This window comes from Chanodichthys erythropterus, chromosome 1, assembly GCF_024489055.1.
Source record: "Chanodichthys erythropterus isolate Z2021 chromosome 1, ASM2448905v1, whole genome shotgun sequence".
NCBI lineage: Eukaryota > Metazoa > Chordata > Actinopteri > Cypriniformes > Xenocyprididae > Chanodichthys > Chanodichthys erythropterus.
In genome coordinates, this window is record NC_090221.1 from 10,693,704 (window position 1) to 10,706,882 (window position 13,179).

The following is a 13,179-nucleotide window of genomic DNA, read 5'->3' on the forward strand; positions in this document are numbered from 1 at the left end:
CTTATAAAGGCAAAGCTGAATTTTCAGTATAGCAGTCTTCGGTGTCACATGATCCTTCAGAAATAATTCTAATATGCTGATTTGGTGCTCAATTATTAATTAATAATCATTTTTATAATTATTAATGTTTAAAACGGTTTTTGCTGCTTACATTTTTGTAGAAACCATGATACATTTTTCAGGATTCTTTGGTGAATAGAACATTCAAAAGAACAACATTTATTTAAAATATAAATCTTTTATAATATTATAAATGTATTTACTGTCCGTTTTGATTGGTTTAATGCATTCTTTCTGAATAAAAGTAGTAGTGTATAGGTAGTGTATCACTGTTTCCATAGACTTAAACATGAAAAACTGTATTCAACATTGATAATAATTAGAAATATTTATTGAGCACCAAATCAGCATTGAATGATTAACATTAGAACATTAGATTTCTGAAGGATCATGTGACAAGACTGGAGTAATGGTGCTGAAAATTTAGCTTGGTTTACACAGGGGAAAAAATTAAAATTTAAAACTGTTCTTTAAAGTCCTCCTGTAGTCAACGGTTAAACGTTTTTTACCTGTGGAAAAAAAAAAATCTTAATGCCTTAAAATAGCTTAAATGTAACTCGACACCCTTGCCTCATTTAATATACATAGATTTATGAATATGATAATTAGCCCCGCTTGCACGAGCTCAGACGAGCTTCCACTCGTCAACTTACTGAGGTAAACGCTACACGGTGGTACGCTTTTTACAACTTCGGACACATAATGGTAATTAATATGACTTGCGTGTTGCTTGACTGTTATCAAACAGCTAATAATGTTTACTAAGGTTACACAAACCATGTTCAAATTCACGAGTCAGACAGCTGCCTTCTAACAGTCAGTATCCTTAGAAACGCATTAACAGCTCAGAACGTCAGTGGAGGAAGGCATATAGTTCATCATAACATCATAATATACATCATACACCCGCTAATTTGCTAAATCTACAGGATATTTCATATCAACAGAAAAATATACCGGTATAACCTTTTGAGACTTCCTTGCGCGGTCAGTTAATGATATGCTAAAGCCCGCTGGCACGTTGACGTGATTGGTTACATGGTAGTTTGTGACGTCAGAAACACCAGCGATTTCAAACCGCGGGTTTGAGACCGTCTTTGATTTACTGCAGTTTTAAAGAGAAAATACTCAGCAACTGTGTTGACTTATGAATTTGCACATGGTTTGTCTTAAAGCATGTTAAAAAAACAGATGGACATATAAACAACATTAAAAACTTGATTTTCACCACAGGGGGACTTTAAAATTGTAATAATATTTCATAATATTACTGTATTTTTGCTTAAATAAATTCAGCCTTGGTAAGCATAAGATACTTTTTTTTAACAATAATAAAAATTATTCCAAACTTTTTACTTGTAGTGTATGTACACTGGTATACAGTATAGAGCTGTTGTTAAATCACATACCTACCATCCTCACTAATCTCAGCTGTTACTAATAGGCAGACTTCATGGCAACAAGTATCTTGGCAAAGTGATGACTGTGTGGACTGGTGAACTAAGTTAAAGACTTCAAATAGAGCTCTGGAGACAGGTTCTGATGAGCCGCAGTTGGTTTCCAATAAATCTCTCACTCTATGTTAGTGCAGCGTGCCTCTTATCACTGTATGCCAGGGCTGTCTCACCTCATAAACCACAGGCAGAGATACACTGAGCATTACCTTTAGCTGAGGATCAGTTCATTTCCACTGATCTCAAGAAAAAAAGAGAACATGTGTCAGTTAATTTGAATGTTATTGAAAAAGGGGGACCATTAAAAATATTTGTGGGAAAAGCTGTTGGTAATGTTAGACTTGTCACAGTCAGGTTCTAATGAACTTTAGTCAATAAAGGAGGAAAATCATTTTAGTAACATACTGAATGGCTGTTGATTCCTGGGGGAAATCAGCATTGTTTCTTTGCTTATAATGGCTGCCAGGAGGATGCTAATTACAACTTAATGGTGGCCCCTTGCTTTTAACTTCATTGAGCACTCATTACAATTAGCTATAGTCATTATAGACCTCATCTCTGCCTTATGATCTGCAGATGTAGTTTGCAGTGCAGCAGATCGTGTGTGTGGAAAGTGATGTGTTTGATTTTATGTCCCTTATAAGGTGTTACACACTAGTTGGTTATGTTCAGGAAGGGCTGACACCTCTAATTTGGCAGCTGTTCTCTGACCTCCTCACTTGCGTCACACTGGGATTTCCTATTGATTGTTCCTTGCTGAATTAATATCATGCAAACTCAACTGAGACATTAGTTCCATACCAATATACTAGTTTAATGAAGCATTAACATGTTTTTGGACCACAAAATAAGACTATGCTACTGCTTCTTCCATGCTAATTTATTCTTAAGAGCTTGATGCCATTAGAGCATTTATGTTCCACAAATACCATTTTATTTTGGAAACCTATATATGTGCTGTTATTTTACTTTTTGTCTTATTAATTTATTAAAAATACAAAAAATGCAGCTTATACTGTACAATGGTGACGATGGAAAATAAAAAATGTCAGGATGATAATAAAGATATTATTCATAAAATTTACAAAAAAAAAAAAAAAAAAAAAAAAAAATATATATATATATATATATATATATATATATATATATATATATATATATATATATATATATATATATATATATATATATAATATATATAAATGAAAATTAATAAGAACCATTAGGTTTGGATTAGATGCATTTGTGTTTGTTTTTTAAATTGTATTTTATTGTAATTTACTTTATCCTTATGAAATTGTACAGCACTTTGGTATACTATACTGATATAATTTGGTTTTTAAAGTGCTTTATAAATACATTTTTTATTTGATTTACATTTTTCAAAACCATTTGAAACCTTGAATACAAAGAGTACTAAGTTGTTCTAAGAACTTTTATCATTTAAACTAGACCTTTAAAGGATGTCTTTCAACCTTTTGTGTTATTGACCCTTATCGCGGAAACCACACTGATTTGAAATACATAACAGTAGTTTTCTCATTTCTTTTTTTCTTCTTCTTCAGAACCCTTTATCCAAATATAATTCTTTGTAATAGGTTCTAAGGTGCTACAGTTGAGCCAGTGAGGAACATTTATTTTTAAGAGTTTTGCTGTAAGCTACACTAAAAGTGAAATAGAGACTGAAATTCCAACGTTATCATTGGAAGACCATTTGGCAACCCATCTGGTACTGTTCTATTCTTGTGCAGGTCTCATTTGCCCAGGCAAATAAAACACCAAGATTGGCTAAATTGCTTCATTAACACCTGTTTTCTGCAGCATGACATCACTCTACATTTCACATGCTTATATAATGCTGTAAATTATGAAAAACAGATGTGTAAGACGTGTGCAAAGGTCTGCACTTTAATTTAAAAACGTCTTTCTGCTCTGAGTAAGTGCCTCTTGAGTATCTGTTTTATATTCAATAGCAGAACATCAAATGGCTGAACTGCATCCAGTAGTATAAAAAAGAAGAGTCTCATGGTTAACTTTAGTTGTTAGTTTGTAGAGGATCCAAGATGTTTCTTAAAGGGATTGTTTACCAAAAAATGTCTGTCATCATTTACTCACCCTCATGTCATTCAGACCTGTTTATTTTCTTCTTCCTCTTCTGCAGGACACAAAAGAAGATACTTTGAATTGTTTTTGCCCATGCAGTGAAAGTCAGTTCTGTTCAAAATAACATTGGACCACAATGTTTGGAATAACATGAGGGTGAGTAAATGATGACTATGTCTATCCCTTTACTTGTCTTATGTCCTACCTTTTGTCAAATAGTCTGTTATATTTATTCCCTGCAAGAAGGTGAAATGTTTGACATCTTTGAAGTGTATGCAGTAAAATTTTTGTTTCATTTTATTAGCACACAACCATGAAAATAAGTGATTTCTTTAATCTAAGTCCAGTAAGATTGCCATTGATGTAGAATTTATTACAGTATCTCGTAATATAAAATACTTTTATAAGAATTATACAGCACATTTTATTTAAAGTGAAAAAAAAATGTAAATGTCTCCAGTAAGTGCAATGGACATCAAAGCACAGATTGTAAAGACCTGGAAACTCATAGCGATAAATCCCCACAAAAGTCCAACACCTCCTGCCAGCCTCCTCCACTTGGTGTCTCTTTGAGTAATTCAACAGACACTTATGTCTCCATTTCTGTTACCATGTATGGCCTCTGTGTACTCCTTTATGACAATGAATCCTTGGCATTTATTCATTCTGCTTACACATTGCAGGCATTTCAGAGCTCTAGGGCTTGTATCTGAGAAGTAAACACAAAAAAAGGATGAGGGAGTGAGAGAGACTGACATAGACCATCAGGATTTGGTGTCGAATGGGTCTTATTTCAGTATGGGCGGACAGCCAGGATAACAGACGGTCATATGATGACAGCAGCATGTAATTTGCACTAATAAACAATGTCAGTCCTGTTTCACAAAGGCAAAATATTCTATTAACTTAACCTTAAAGTATCCCTATTATGCTATTTTAAAGTTTCCTAATTTTGTTTTGGAGGTCTCCTACGATAGAATTACATGCATCAAAGGTCAAAAAACTGTTTAATTAGATTGCACATCACCTCATTTCTCAAAGATTCTCAACGGTTAGTTAGAAGATTCAGTCTTACTAAACCCCTCCTTTCCATGAGATTTCTCTGCTCTGATTGGTCAGATGGGCCAGTCTGTTGTGATTGGTCTACCACATACCACGCGTGTCAGAATTAGGGCTGCCCTATTTGAAGTCCAAATGTTCGCCTATCATTAAGCGACGCAAAAATGGCTTATCATTTGAAACATGTAAGTAGTAGCCTAACGTTAGCCACTTTACATGGCCGCACACTCTAACATTAACCTAGATAAATGTGTACTATCATTTGGCAAATTCGAAAACAAATACAGGTGCAAGGAAAAGTTTGTGAACCACTTGCAGAATCTGTGAAAATGTGAATAATTTTAACAAAATAAGAGAGATTATACAAAATGCACGTTATTTTTTGTTTAGTACTGTCCTGAGTAAGATATTTTACATAAAAGATGTTTATATATAGTTAGTTTATATATAATATAAAATTGCTGAATTTATTAAAATGACCCATTTCAAAAGTATGTGAACCCTTGATTCTCAATACTGTGTGTGGTTACTTGGATGATCCACGACTGTTTTTTTTGTGTGTTTTGTGATTGTTATTCATGAGTTCCTTGTTTGTTCTGAGCAGTTAAACTGAGCTCTGTTTTTCAGAAAAATCTCCAGGTCCTGCAGATTCTTCAGTTTTCAAGCATTTTTACATATTTGAACCCTTTCCAGCAGTGATTGTATGATTTTGAGATCCTTCTTTTCACACTCAAACACAACTATTAAAAAAGGTTCAAACATTTACTGATGCATCAGAGGGAAACATGATGCATTAAGTGTTGGTGGGTGAAAACTTTTGAACAGGATGAAGATGTCCAAATTTTTCTTATTTTGTTTAAAATAAATTTTTTTCATTTAGTACTGCCCTTCGGAAACAACAGAAGATACTTGTATGTTTCCCGGAAGAAAAATTAAGTACAATTTACCTTGATATTCAAATTCAAACGTTTTTTATGCATCATGTGTCCTTCTGGAGCATCAGTGAATGTTTGAACCTTTTTTAATAGTTGTGTTTGAGTCCCTCAGTTGTCCACAGTATGATAAAATGGATCTCAAAATCATACAGTCAGTGCAGGAAAGGGTTCAAATATGCAAAAAAAAATAGCTTGAAAACTGAAGAATCTGCAGGACCTGGAGGATTTTTCTGAAGAACAGAGCTCAGTTTAACTGTTTAGGACAAACAAGGGACTCAAGATCAACCATCACAAAACAAACAAAAAAAACTGTCAGAGATTATCCTGGTAACTACACATTAAGAATCAACGGTTCACATAATTTTGAACGGGGTCATCATTTTAATAAATTCAGCATTTTTTTTTTTGTCTTGTGGACTATATTTAAACATCCTTTATGTAAAATATCTTACTCAGGACAGTACTAAATAAAAAAATAACATGCATTTTGTGTTATCTCTCTTATTTTGTTAAAATTATTCACATTTTCACAGATTCTGCAAGTGGTTCACGTACTTTTTTTTGCAACTGTATTCTCTGATTATGTCATCCAAAACATGCATTTCTCTCTATAAGAGAAATCTATAGAGGAGAGTCTCTCTAAAGGTTTACAGTAACAGATGCACCTGTTAATGCGTTATTCGTAGTGACCCATGATACTGTAGATTTATACCATGTGTTTCCTAGACTGGCCAGTTTGCGTGATCAGCAACATACAGTAGCATTGGTGTTACATAACATTCAATGGTACCTGCCACAAACTAAAATATTACAGATTTGTAAATACATTTATTTGATATTTATTAAAAAAAGCACAAATATTTTGTGTTACAAATACATCAGTATAGTTGCTAATCTCATCTGTCAGTCACTATGGAGGTGCCACAACATTATGCAACATGCTCCGCAGCAATATCAGTGGCGCATGATGCAATCAATTGTCACAGTTCCCGTGTTCCCTGGACTCCATTTCCCAGCATCTCCCGTTCTCCTCACCTGCACTCACTTCCCTCGTCATCTCCCCATCTTCACTCATCATCATCACCTGGACTTCCTCGTTTGCACTCCCTTTATAATGGACCCACTCCCTTCACTCCCTGTCCGTTCTCTGTTGTGTTATGTGTACGTTTGGTGTTTCCTGCCTGTGTTAATTAAAGTAGTTCTATTATTTGTGGAAATCTTTATCTGCCTCATCTCTACACCAGCGTCCTGTAACAGAAGAACGGACACAAAACGCTGGATTTCCACAAAGGAATGGAGACTTTTCTCTGCTCCCTGGCTCCTGCTCCTCCAACGCCTCCTACTCCTCTGTCAACCAGTGATCGCCTCATCGGGCTCCTGCAGGTTGGTCGTTCGCTGGAGAGGTATGTGGAGGAGTTCGCTGAGCTCGCTTTTCTGTCTGACTGGCCTGATGCTTGTTTAATCTCCCTGTTTCTAGACGGACTGGATGACGACACTATCCGTTTTGATGAACCTGATTATCGTTTCTCCTTAAGCGAAACTATCAATTTAATTTTGTGGTTAAATGGCGCCAAATTCCTAGTTGAAAGTGTTCAGGATAAGTGTTTGTCTCCAGTCCGTCCAGAAACACGGTCGGCCGGGCCAGTTAGCCAACCTCCGTCTTCCTCCGCATACCCCTCCAGCGAACTCCCTGCCTGTCCCACACTGGACTCACACTCCTCCGCTGGGTCCAGAAAGCGGAGGAGGAAGAAGAAAGCCGCTCCAGCCAGTGAGTCCACTCCAGAGCCTGCTACAGCCCTCTCCGAGCCTGCCGCTCCAACCCTGTGCGAGCCTGCCGTTCCAATTGGAATTTTAATCATGTATGAGGGGATGGATTGGACCCCTCTTCACCCAGTCGCCGAGCCAGAATCTCCATGCACCTCCATGCACCTGGAGCCCTCAGCTCCAGCCGCCCCAGTCTCAGCCGCCGAGCCAGCCGCCCCAGTCTCAGCCGCCCCAGTCTCCGCCGCCGAGCCAGCTGCCCCAGTCTCCGCCGCCGAGCCTGCCGCTCCATGTGCCGTCAAACCAGCTCCATGCTCCTCCGCCCACATATTCACTATATTCCTTGGACTCCTCAAAATTATCCTAAACCTCCCCAAGTATTTTTTGGGGGGGGGCCCAAGTACCCATGGGTGGGGGACATGTGGGCGCCACACATGTGGGTGGGGCTTTGCCATGGCCGCCCAAGGCTCCTGACCCGCCATGGCTGACCGCTGCACCTGACCCGCTGCACCTGACCCGCTGCACCTGACCCGCTGCACCTGACCCGCCATGGCTGCCCACGGCTCCTGACCCGCCATTGTTGCCTACGGCACCTGACCCGCCATGGCTGCTTATGGCACCTGACCCGCCATGGCTGCTTATGGCACCTGACCCACCATGGCAGCCCGCTGCACCTGACCCGCCATGGCTGCCCACGGCTCCTGACCCGCCATTGTTGCCTACGGCACCTGACCCGCCATGGCTGCTTATGGCACCTGACCCACCATGGCAGCCCGCTGCACCTGACCCGCCATGGCTGCCCACGGCTCCTGACCCACCATGGCTGCTTATGGCACCTGACCCACCATGGCAGCCCGCTGCACCTGACCCGCCATGGCTGCCCACGGCTCCTGACCCACCATGGCTGCCTACGGCACCTGACCCGCCATGGCTGCCCGCTGCACCTGACCCACCATGGCTGCCCACGGCTCCTGACCCGCCATGGCTGCCCACGGCTCCTGACCCACCATGGCTGCCTACGGTACCTGACCCGCCATGGCTGCCCGCTGCACCTGATCCGCCATGGCTGCCGACGGCTCCTGACCCGCCATGGCTGCTTATGGCACCTGACCCACCATGGCAGCCCGCTGCACCTGACCTGCCATGGCCGCCTTCAACCTCGGATACGCCCTGGCGCCCACCTCCCCTCACGGTTGTTCCATCTACCGCGTGAGGACGGCCTACCGGGAGGGGGAGGTACTGTCACAGTTCCCGTGTTCCCTGAACTCCATTTCCCAGCATCCTCCTGTTCTGCTCACCTGCACTCACTTCCCTTGTCATCTCCCCATCCTCACTCATCATCATCACCTGGACTTCCTCGTTTGCACTCCCTTTATAATGGACCCACTCCCTTCACTCCCTGTCCGTTCTCTGTTGTGTTATGTGTACGTTTGGTGTTTCCTGTCTGTGTTAATTATAGTTCTATTATTTGTGGAAATCCGTATCGGCCTCATCTCTACACCAGCGTCCTGTAACATCAATCGGCACGTCACAAGTTTTAGCCACTAAACCGGATGTGCCAATAAGCACAGGGGCATGTGGCAATGACTTCTGTGCGTAAGATGCTATGTCACTTAATGTTAATACTCCTACTGAAGAATCGTCAACAACAGTGTTTGAGGGTGCTTCACAGTCAACACTGTTCACAGACAGGCAATGAAGACCATAGGCTGGAATTATGCAAATGTGTTACATAGATATGTAACAGACCTTTTACATTCACAAATAGCTGTTATACATGGCATGAAAGGTAATATTAAAAAAAAAGCATAATATGGGGCACTTCAAGGTAATATCCTGATATTGACAGTCCGGGGCTTTATCTAAAATGGAAACAAAAGGCTTAAGATAACGAAGTATGTTTCCTCATGCATGGCATTGAATTAATTTGTTAAATGTCTAAGCATAATAAGATCAAAAATGAGAGAAAATTAATGAAAGAGACAAAAGATCATTAGTAATTTAAATATGGAGTGTGCAATGCATATCATTGATATGCTTGAAGAGCAAACCAGAGTAGATTTAGAACCTTGTGATGATTTGGATCTAAATATATTTGCTCTTTTCATCTTTCAGTAAAAGCAGTGTCTTAGCTTTGGATTTCTGTGAAATGTGGAGTGCAGTTTGTGAAGCAGGTCTTTGTGCTGCAAGTCAATAGGGACAGGAAATTAGTCAGTCTTTGAAGAACTTTGAAAACCTTGAACAAAAAAGGGATAAATTTAATGTAAGTCATTCATTATTCACCCCCCAGATGGAAGCCTTATTGATTATCCCTTTTGACAAACAAATCCTCCATTATAGATTTTGTATGCAGAATCCAGTTAAAACCAGATCACTCTTCCATCTGCCTCTTTTACTAATTAGAGCAAACCTCATTTAGTGCTCAAGATAATGCAAGATCGTTTAAAAAAGCTTAACGTAAACTAATAACCATCATCAACCAAGTTTTGCACTCACAAAGCAACAACAACTAGTGCATCACTATAAAAAATGATTTTCACAGACCTGTTTTTTGAACAAACAGTGCCCTATCTTTTTTGATACTCTAAAACTTGAGCTTTTAAACCCCATTCGCATATATAAACCATATTACTTTAATGTCATTTCTTCATAACCGTGGATATTAGCACACAGCGTCAATTAAAAATGCATAGATGCATGGCAGGACTGCAAGTCGCAGCTGGTCGACTATAGTTTTAAAATCACACTGCGGACCCTGTGTTCTGGAGGGAGAAAATGAGACCCTGGATTACACTAATGGCAAAATCATTAAGCACAAGAGGGACCCTCGGCTCTTACTTTGTGAAAATGGCTCCTGTGAGTGACTCCATAATCTCTCCTCTGAGTGCTTTTGTGGTGTCTCATTTCAGCTCCCCTGAGGTCGTTTGTGTGGCTTGTTTTTGTGTTTCATACTGCATATGCACCAGCGTTAGTCTTCATGTGTGTTCGTCATGCTGCTGATAGCTAGTGTTTATGTTGTACTCTACTGATGTCTCCCACTCCTCATGTTCAGACCATTACGGCACTATTACAGTGCAATAGTTCTTTGTTCTGCACGTCCATGATGACAGCTGTGGCATGCTGCTGTTGGATTTAGAGGTTTCTATAATATGCTATAAGCTAATAGCAAAAAATGGCAGATGTATCATACGTGGGAAAGGAACACCGCATGTGGCTGTAGGCTGTTTGTTTGACTTGTATTTTTCAGATATTTTTCTTGGACTCGGAGGCTGAATAAAACCATGCTATGATGCTGTGCTGTTTTAACCCCAAGGGCAGGAGAATGACTTTATTGGGGTGGCCCTTGAAAGTCTCTCAGAGACCAGTGTTTTTAGACTGTGTGGTGCCATGGTCAGTGTCCTACTCCTTTGCTGGAGAAAACCTGCTCTTCACAGTCAGTTTTGCCTCTCTTCTGTGTATCTTTTCAGCAGGATCGTGCACTTTTCCACCCACAACATGATTCCATTATCTAGGAAGCTTGTAAAGAGCTGAGATACTGCAGAGAAGGAGATTTGGCCCGTAACGTGAGCATGTGGAATCCAGAGAAAGACATCATGTTCCAAATCGTATATTGACAGAGAAACCGTATGTGTGCCTGGCAGACGTTTTGAGACTTTTTAAGGGCTGCCAATTGATGCAACACTTTTATTTGTAGTGGAAAGCCGAGCATGATTTAATAACTGAGACGTGCTGCCTATAGCTCAGCCGAGGCTCAAGTGTAATTTAGGTAAATGATCAGATCAGTTTGAAGAGCACTTGTGAATAACAACCAGAGAGGCTCTTGTTCAGAAGTTCTAAATCACATTTAATAACCAGGCCGTTCTTAAGCTGGTTAAAGTCTCATGTCCTTATAAAACCTTCTCACGGTGGGATAGACTTTGATTTACTGGTAAGAGGGTCAAAGAAGAAGTTGTTTAGGCTGGCTGCATGTTTGTTTGAGGCTGCTGATGTTAGGTGAGGTTGTGTTGAGAAGTGGTTTTCCATTGTTTTCTCTTCACACGTAGACTAGTTTAATGTCACAGGCACAATGTTTTTCAAAGAGGTAAATCTCTGGAAAACACATCCACTGATCCTCTGTAACTTCTAATGTTACTGCTAATGTTTTCACATGTTTCTTGCAGGCTGTAAATCATTAAAAAATAATAATAATAATAATAATACTGGTATAGATTTGTGTTCATATCTGTTGTTTTGTCACTGTTTGTTAATTTTTGTCATCCCAATGTGCTTTTAAGTGTCTTTTTTATCCTGTAGTTTTGAAAATGTATACAAATATAAATTATAAATATAAAAAATTATAAAATAAATGTAATTAAAATACTAATCAGTCATATTATTTAATAATTAATTTTCTCTACCAAAGATCTCTAGATGGCAACAAAATTAAATGGTCATCAAACTTTTTGCATAAATTTTGCTTAAGATTTCTGCTTCTCAAATTTTTCTCCTGGAAAAAAAAAAGCCCAGCAACAACACTTAAGAAAAAACAATTTAAATACTGTGTGACAGCAAATTCTTCATTTGTACCTTTTTTATTTATCTGAATGAGTTTGAGAGACAACTGAGATAATCAATGTATAACCAAGATCTCTAATAATTCTTATGACCTTTGAAAGAGCACACTCAATAACAATACCATTTTCCTCTGGGATTGTATATCTGTTTCGCTTTGCACTATTCAAAATTACATACTTTTCTAGTGATGGTTTAAAATCCCCTTTCTTTCTTTCTTTCTTTCTTTCTTTCTTTCTTTCTTTCTTTCTTTCTTTCTTTCTTTCTTTCTTTCTTTCTTTCTTTCTTTCTTTCTTTCTTTCTTTCTTTCTTTCTTTCTTTCTTTCTTTCTTTCTTTCTTGATTGCCCATTTAGATATTTATCACTGTGACATGGCTTATGTGCTTAGCATTGGATATGATGCAAAGGGTGAAGTTATTCTTAAGGAGATGATTCAAACATAATATGTTTAGTGTAGTACAGTATTGGGATTGCAAGGTATTAGGTTGCCTGAATTTCACTTTTATCCTTTCATATTCATCATACACATTCATTTAACAATTTATTGATGTACTTTTTCACCTTCACTAATGGAGTTGATGATGAAAACCTTCCTGTATTTTGCTCTCTGGTGGCTCCATTTATGTGTAATTTCATTGAATCTATTATGTTCTTTTCTAAATGTCACAGCAGGCCTATGAACCAATCAATCAAGGGAACATTTACCACTATAACGTCATGAATCATTGGCATAGTGTATAGCCTCACTCTTCTTATAGTTCTGTGTGGCCAAACACCTACACATTTCTTTGCCATGTAATTTACTGTATCCTTGCTGCACTTTTGTTCACAGGCATATGAGGTGAATGAGAATGAATTCTAATGGAATCTGATATAGTAATAAACCTCTGCTCAGAATGGAAACATTTTACAATATCACAGTCTATTCCAATCACATGCTGCAGGGGCTCGTTCCCATACTGAAATAGACATGGCTGAGTTGCAGCTACGCATGCAAAGGGTGAAGTTATTCTTAAGGGGATGTTTTCCATGCAGCGCAGATGGACACAAATCATACTCATGGTGATTCACTGATTGATTTACTCTTGAATGCTGAGGGAAATGCCTTCTGATGGCCTAAGGTATAAAGAGAAGGCGGCTAATAAGCATTGAATCTAATTCATACTATATAAGCACTCATGGACTGGCTGAATAAAGCTATTTATATGTAGCCATGCTTAGTAAACACTTTAGAAGCATTTTAGATCCTATGCAAA